Source organism: Dromiciops gliroides, chromosome 2 (assembly GCF_019393635.1).
Source record: "Dromiciops gliroides isolate mDroGli1 chromosome 2, mDroGli1.pri, whole genome shotgun sequence".
NCBI lineage: Eukaryota > Metazoa > Chordata > Mammalia > Microbiotheria > Microbiotheriidae > Dromiciops > Dromiciops gliroides.
This window is the reverse complement of record NC_057862.1, coordinates 294,878,897-294,886,684: the sequence shown is the minus strand read 5'-3', so window position 1 is coordinate 294,886,684 and position 7,788 is coordinate 294,878,897.

The following is a 7,788-nucleotide window of genomic DNA, read 5'->3' as shown; positions in this document are numbered from 1 at the left end:
AATATCTGAGGTCAGATTTGAAAACATGAAGATGAGTCTTCTTGACTCCAGGCCCTGAACTCTCACCACTATACCACCTAGCTGCCCTCTAGGCACATGCCAGAGCTGTAAAAATGGGGATCTGGGGAAGGATACAGGGGTGCAATTGATCCAGCTCAAACCAGTTCCACATTAAATTTTCATTGTGAACATTTATACTTTACAAATGGGCAAATGCTACAAATCAAGGCTTAATTTATTGTTTTGTTGATTTCTAGACTTAAGAAAATAATGAAAACAAATGTAAATCATCCAAATTAAACTTAAAATTGTGTCTTGCATCCCCTCCAGAGAGACCATTGTTAAAGATTTACTAGGACACTGCTGGAAGAGATTCTAAAGAACCTATGCCATCCCTTCCAGCTCTAACTTCTATAATTTTATGGGGTTATGTTTGTGATGTCTGGACAATTATTTAAGTATCAATTTAAAGGAGAAGCCTGGCCCAATTGATCCCTTAGTTCCTTATAGTTTTAAGAGCATGATACTATTCTTGTATCCCATCACAATCCCCTTGGAAATTTCATTCAACCTTCAAGTTAGGATGTAATTCTTATGGACTAATGATGAATGAGTCAGAGTGGTATAGTGGAAAAAGCCTTAGCTCTGGAGGCAAAAGGAGCTGGGGTCAAATCCTGCCTGTTTCTGAAAATCATGTTTTGCTTTTCCATTACATTCTAAGGACCATGGATTAAGGATACCCAAAACACAAAGGACTTTTATTCTGACTTGGGAAGTCAGCTGACACCTCCCCTATATATTGAAGCCATTAGAATGTGAGCTTCTTAAGGGCAGGAACTATCTTTTCTATTTGTTTGCCTAGGGCTTAGCACAGTGTTTTGCACAATGTAAGTGCTAAATGGCCTGGAGACAAGGAAGAAACTTCAAATTTTAGCTCAGTTCATATGTAACTAAGTTGTTTTCAACATAGACTAGCTTTTCCCTCCCAATCTGATGGTGTCGAATATTAAAATATAGTTTTTGTGCCTGCCTGTCTCCTAAAAACAGATCAGAGTAATAATCTTTAATCTCTCCTAAAAAATTAATAAAACAGATCAGAGACATTATATCTTATATCTCCTACAAAACCAGATCAGAGAACATACCTATCCTCATGCAAATCAGATCAGAGACAGACATAAAAACATAACATCAATTTAATATTTTGTCCCAAGAAGAAATATAACACATAATCATGTGGAGACTCCCCTCCTAAGAGTGAACGTCAGGGGACTCCCCATTTCTTAGGGTAAATATGGTTTTAGTCCACTGATTACAGGGCATTGTCAGTTTCAATAGTATGATACAGAAATCAACCCAGAAGCAAAAAGTAGTTTAACAATTTCAGTTATAACAAATATTGAGGAAATACAGAAGCATCATGGTAAGACTAAAGGATTCCAAAAAAGGATTTGGAAAGGATGAGGATGCCCAGATGTTTCCATAAGATAGAGACTTACTATCCTGAGGGAAAAGAAGTCACTAGGTAGGGTCTTTTATCTGCTAGCTGTCTGGGTTCAGGTTTGGAGTTCACTTGAAGGACATTTTGCTCCTATTAACCCAGGGTTTCATAAAAAATGCTTTTGGATAATAAGGTACCTCCATCAAATCCAGGTGATCCATATATTCATATTAACAATGGATAACCTAAAAATTAGTACTATTTTTTCAGTATATAGTTTGTATATATTTTTTCTTTTATTCATTCGCATAGAGAACTTAAAAAAAACAAAAAACACTGCATACAAACAAGAGCACTGTTTTGGGCTCTGGAGGAATATCCAAAGCTTAGTTCCCTCCCTTCATAGAGCTCACAGTCTAGGATGAGGATAAAACAGATCACTACACTGTACAATTGCTTGATAAGTGCATTGGAGATGGGGATAACAAAATGCCAGGTGAGGGCCTCTCTAAAACCTCTTATTTAGAAGTGTGTTCAGTGATCAAGACAGCTTATATCCATAAATTGTTCACATGCAAAATTTTGTCCTTGCTCCAATTACTTCCAAAAATATACAAAATCAATGCAAGACACAATCCAGTGCAGAATAACAAAGTTATTATCCCCTCAGTCAGGTCCTGAAATCACTATATTAAAGAATGACTATGTGAAATTCCTTAGCAATAAATGGTATGACAGATAATCTAATTAGCAAGAGGATCATCGATCTAGAGCTAACAGGGAATTGGGGGGGGCGGTCTAGGTAGCACAGTGGATAGAGCACCAGCCCTAGATTCAGGAGGACTTGAATTCAAATCCAACCTCAGCCACTTGACATTTACTAGCTGTGTAACCCTGGCAAGTCACTTAACTTTCATTGCCCTGCAAAAAACAAATAAACAGACAAATAGAGCTAACAGGGACCTCAAAGGACATCCAACCCAGTGAGGGAATTGGATATTTTACAGATGAAGAAACTGAAGCATAGAGAGGTTAAATGACTTACCCAAGGTCATACTGGTAGAAAGTATCAGAGGTAGGATTAGAATCCAGGTCCTCTGACTCCACAGCAAAAGCTCTTTCTATTATACTTCATGCTGTCTCTCAGCCAATCAAATGGCATTTTCCAGGTACCAGCTTTGTGTGCTTGGCAGAAGCCCAGAGTTAGAAGCAACCTCAGAGGTCAATTAGTCCATTTTTTACATGGACAGCATGGCCCAACATACCAGATTGTAGTGGGACCCCCAGAAATCCCAAAGATTCCAAACCCCTTATGCCAAGGGAAAAACAGCTCTCTCCCACCTCAGGAATAAGGTGTGGCCAAGCATGACCCTGGTATGCTGATAAGTAATATCAAGGTCTGAAGGATATGGATAGATGCTGCATGTGCTACTGATACCCCATTATTCAAAGATCTCCTCACAATTACCTTGATCTTCCCTCCTCTTTGTTTTGTAATGATACAAAAGACCAGGTCTTCTCTTACTCCAGTGGGAGAGTCACCCAGAGAGATCTGTTCCCTGGCCATGTATTCCTCTCTCCTAATAAATCTTTGATTTGTGATGAGCCTCCAATTCTTTGAGTAAGCTAGCCCTCCTATCCAGGTCACAAGTCCCCCTCCCCACCCCCAACAAAATGACTAATTATTCAGATTTTGCTTAAAGAACTCTAGTGAAAGGAAAGACACTACTTACTGAGACAGCCTTTCCACTTTGGATAGCTTTAATTGTTAGGAAAGCAGTAAGACTGATAAGGCTATGGAAAAATCTACTAGATTGTAAGATTCTCAGCACTTGGTATATAGGTCTGGCTGGACTGTTTTTGCACACTAGGGGAATCAATGCCTCAATGTAGAATATCAGACTTGGAGTCATGAGTCTTGGGTTTAAATTCTGGCTTTCACTCTTGCTAGCTGTATGATTCTAGCCAACTTATTTAATCTCTCTGAGGAACTGCTTGCTCATATGTAAAGTGGAGATATTAAGGTACATGCTACCAAGTTCTTAATTTTGTTTAATCAATTGATTTTAATTGAACAAGAATTTCTATTACATCACTTACATATCCCAATATGTTCCCTTTCCCTTGCCCTCCTTTATAATGAAGAATAAAAAAAAGATTAATACATAAATTAGTTCAACTGTGTGTGGTGATGTATTCCTATAGCCCCTGACATGGGAGAGGCTAAGTCTGGTGGATCACCTGAGTTAGGGAGTTCTGCGTTGCAGTAGGGGTAAAGTTAATTATTTCATTTAGATGGAGATCCCACAATGTAGGGTGCTACTAGTCTCCCTAAGGAGGAGCAAAGCTGCCCAGGGTGGAAACAGAAGTGATTAGAGCATCTGTGTGAATCAGTATTATTGTAATCAGGCTTTGGAATAGCTGCTATAGTTGTAGTCTGTGTAGAACAGGAAGACTAATAAACAAGCAACAACAAGAACAAAAATAGTTCAGCAAAACTAAACACATCAACCAAGAGCAAAATTATAAAAATATTCCACTCCCAACTGTCCCTTACCTTTACGAGGAAAAGAGGGAAATGCATTCTTATGGCCTAATCTTAGTCATTATAACTTATCCTGGGCCAGTCATCTTAATGTTCTAGACTTTGATGACTCTGGAGGAGAGAGTGAAGCTGATGACTTCATGCAGCCCCACTCATATCCAATTCAGTCATTAGTCAAGATGTCAGTCACCCTGGTGATGTCATTGGTCCTCTTTGAGGAGAAAGGATCAACAACAGCAACAACAGTTGTTATAACTTCAAAGCATCAGTATAGATTGTTTTTTCAACATTCATTTAAGAATTTACTATGTGCAAGGTAGGCAGCTAGGTGGTGCAGTGGATAGAGTGCCAGCTTGGGAGGCAGGAAGACCTAGGTTCAAATCCAGCCTCAGACACTTACTGCCTGTATGACCCTGGGCAAGTCACTCAACCTTGTTTGCCTCTGTTTCCACATTTGGAAAATGAGCTGGTGAAGGAAATGATGAACTACTCTCCAGTATCTTTGCCTAGAAAATGACAAATTGGGGCATGAAGAGTCATACATGACTGAAACAACCAAGCAACAACAATGACAACAAATATGCAAGATATTGAAGACATAAAAGGAAAAACAAAAAGTCTCTGCTTTTAAGGAATTTACATTCAATTGCTGGGGAGGAACGTCAGGCAACAACATAGATGCTCTAAGTAAGGTGTTATATAGCAAAGGAAAGATACAGACTAAGAACTCTAGGGAAATTCAAAGAGAAAAGGTTTATCTACCTTAGAAAGGTGAGATGTTGTTTTTGTTATTATCATTGTTATTATTTTGTTATTATTATTGTTTACTATTTTTCATAACAGTATTATTTTCTAGTTACATGTAGAGATAGTTTTCAACATTTGTTTTAATACGACTTCTACTTTCAAATTTTTCTCCCTCCCTCCCCTTCCTCTCCCCTCCCAAAGAAAGCAAGCAATCTGATATAGTCTATATATAGACAATCACATTAAATTATTTCTTCATTAGTCATGCTGTATAAGAAGAATCAGAGCAAAAAGGTAAAACCTCAAAAAATAAAAACAAAAAAAATTAGAAAGAGTATGGTTCAATCTGCATCTAGATTCCATAGTTCTTTTTTTTTCTGGATTTGGAGAGTATGTTCCATCATGAATCCTTTGGAACTGTCTTAGACCCATTGTATTGCTGAGAAGAGTCAAGTCTATCACAGTTGATCAACACACAATGTTGTTGTGACTGTGTACAATGTTCTCCTGGTTCTTCTCATCTCACCCAGCATCAGTTCATGTAAGTCCTTTCATGTTTCTCTGAAATTTGCCTGTTCGTTGTTTCTTACGGCACAATAGTATTCCATTACATTCATATACCACAAATTGTTCATCCATTCCCCAAATGATGGGCATCCCCTCGATTTTCAATTCCTTGCCACCACAAAAAGAGCAGCTATAAATTTTTTTGTACATGTGGGTCCTTTTCCTTTTTTTATGATCTCTTTGGGAGAAAGACCCAAAAGTGGTATTTCTGGGTCAAAGGGTATACACAGCTTTATAGCCCTTTGGGCATAATTCCAAATTGCTCTCCAAAATGGTTAGATCAGTTCACAGCTCCACCAACAATTCATTAGTGTTCCAATTTTTCCACAGCTTCTCCAAAATTTATTATTTTCCTTTATTGTCATATTAGCCAATCTGATAGTGTCAGGTTGTTTTAATTTGCATTTTTCTAATCAATAGTGATTTAGAGCATTTTTTCATATGGCAATAGATAACTTTGATTTCTTCATCAGAAAACTGACTGTTCATATCCTTTGACCATTTCTCAATTGGGGAATGAATTGGATTCTTATAAATTTGATTTAGTTCCTGATATATTTTAGAAATGAGGCCTTTATCAGAAATACTGACTATACTGACTATAAAAATTGTTTCCCAGCTTTCTGCCTCCCTTCTAATTTTGGATGCATTGCTTCTGTTTTTACAAAAACTTTTCAATTTAATGTAACCAAAATCTTCCATTTTGAATTTCATAATATTCTCTATCTGTTGTTTAGTCATAAACTGTTCATTCTCCTTTCCATAAATCTGAGAGGTAAATTATTCCTTCCTCTCCTAATTTACCTATGGTATCACTTTTTATATCTAAATCATGTACCCATTTTGACCTTATTTTAGTATAAGGTGTAAGATGTTGGTCTATGCCTAGCTTCTGCCTGTTGTTATTATTATTAATAGGCAAAGTATCTTAAGTCTAAATTCTGACCTGGCCTAGAAAGTATTCATATGGACAATAGAGGGCAGGAACCACAGATCCCAAGCAGAGAGAAGAGATGGGTGTTTTTGCAAATTCCCTTTGCTGGGATTTAATCTATAGTATGTGCTCAAAGGAGAAAACTGGGAGTTTTCACAGACTTTCTAAGCTCTAGATAAATACTAGAGGAAGTATACCAGAGCCAGAGGGTACAGTAAATTATAAGAAGCACTTATTACCTGCCAAGAATGTACAGAACACTATGCTAGGATAGCTGGGAGTATAAAAGCAATAAAGATGCTTGTTTGCCCGAGACCTCCTGGCATCACAGGATCATAGATTTAGAGCTAGAAGGGACTTCAGAGACCACTGAGTACAACATTCTCATATTACAGATGAGGAAAATGAGGAACAGAGAATTTTAGTGGCTTGTTCAGATATCACAGACAACCAAATCAACATACCATACTTTTCCAAGGAAGGTTCCTGAGATGGAATTTGGAGCCATTCTGTATCCAAATTCTGTCTCTGAATCCAGCATCCCATCCACTATACCAAAACCTCTTAAACTATGGATGGTGACCCCATATAGAGTTCCATAGCTGAATGTGGGGGTCATGAACATTTTGGCAACAATAAAAGGTTATATATACCTCCTCATGGGAAAAATGGTGGTATAGTCTTTTCACCTATGTCCAATTTTTTCTCCTTTTCCATATTTGTAAGGATATGCCCAAGGGGTTACACAGAATTTCCACCTTAGGGAGGTACAAAGGGAGGGCCTATCTAAAGTTGGAGTTCCTGGGGGCTTGAGCCAACCCCAGAGGTAGGTACCTTTTTCCATGGAAGTATGTTTTGGGGGTTTACATGTCATAAGGTGAGCTGGAGACAAATTTGGCCTTTTATGCATGTTACCTCAACTTATCAAGGTCAGAGTGTCCCTATGTTTTTCATTCCCAGGCCTAGTTTCTGTGTATTAACATTTGTCAATTAGGATTTCTATAAGTGTCTCTATGTTTTTGTTGTAGTTAGGGTCTCTGTGACCTGCCTCTTTATGTTCTTGTTATGAGTGGTGATTAATGGGATTAATTAATAAGAGCCAGACCTCCAGGTACCAGTTAACAAGAAACTAGGCCCTGACTTTGATGAGGGCTCAAGTCTTAAGTTATCCATTAATCCCTTTCAGAACTGGGGTCTGAATCCCTCTTAGAGCTCAGATATAAATCAGAGCTTGGGTCTTAGGTTTGTCTGTTAACCCCTTCTTTATCTCCTAATTCAAAAGGATCTTAAGAGACTATCAAAGCCAATGTCCCTATACTAGAGGGAGCCCAACTTATCTAGGCTATATTGCTATTAGCCAAGCCAGGATTTCACTCAGGTCCTCTGATTCCAAATCTGGTATTCTTTCCACTAAGGAATTATGGATGTCCTGAAAAGTGTACATTTATCTCACTGAGCAACATGCTGGCCTCCAGTAGGTATTTAAATAATTTTAACAAAAGAGCCATAGTTCCTGCCCTCACTGAGTTTGGAGTCCATTAATGGAAACACTAC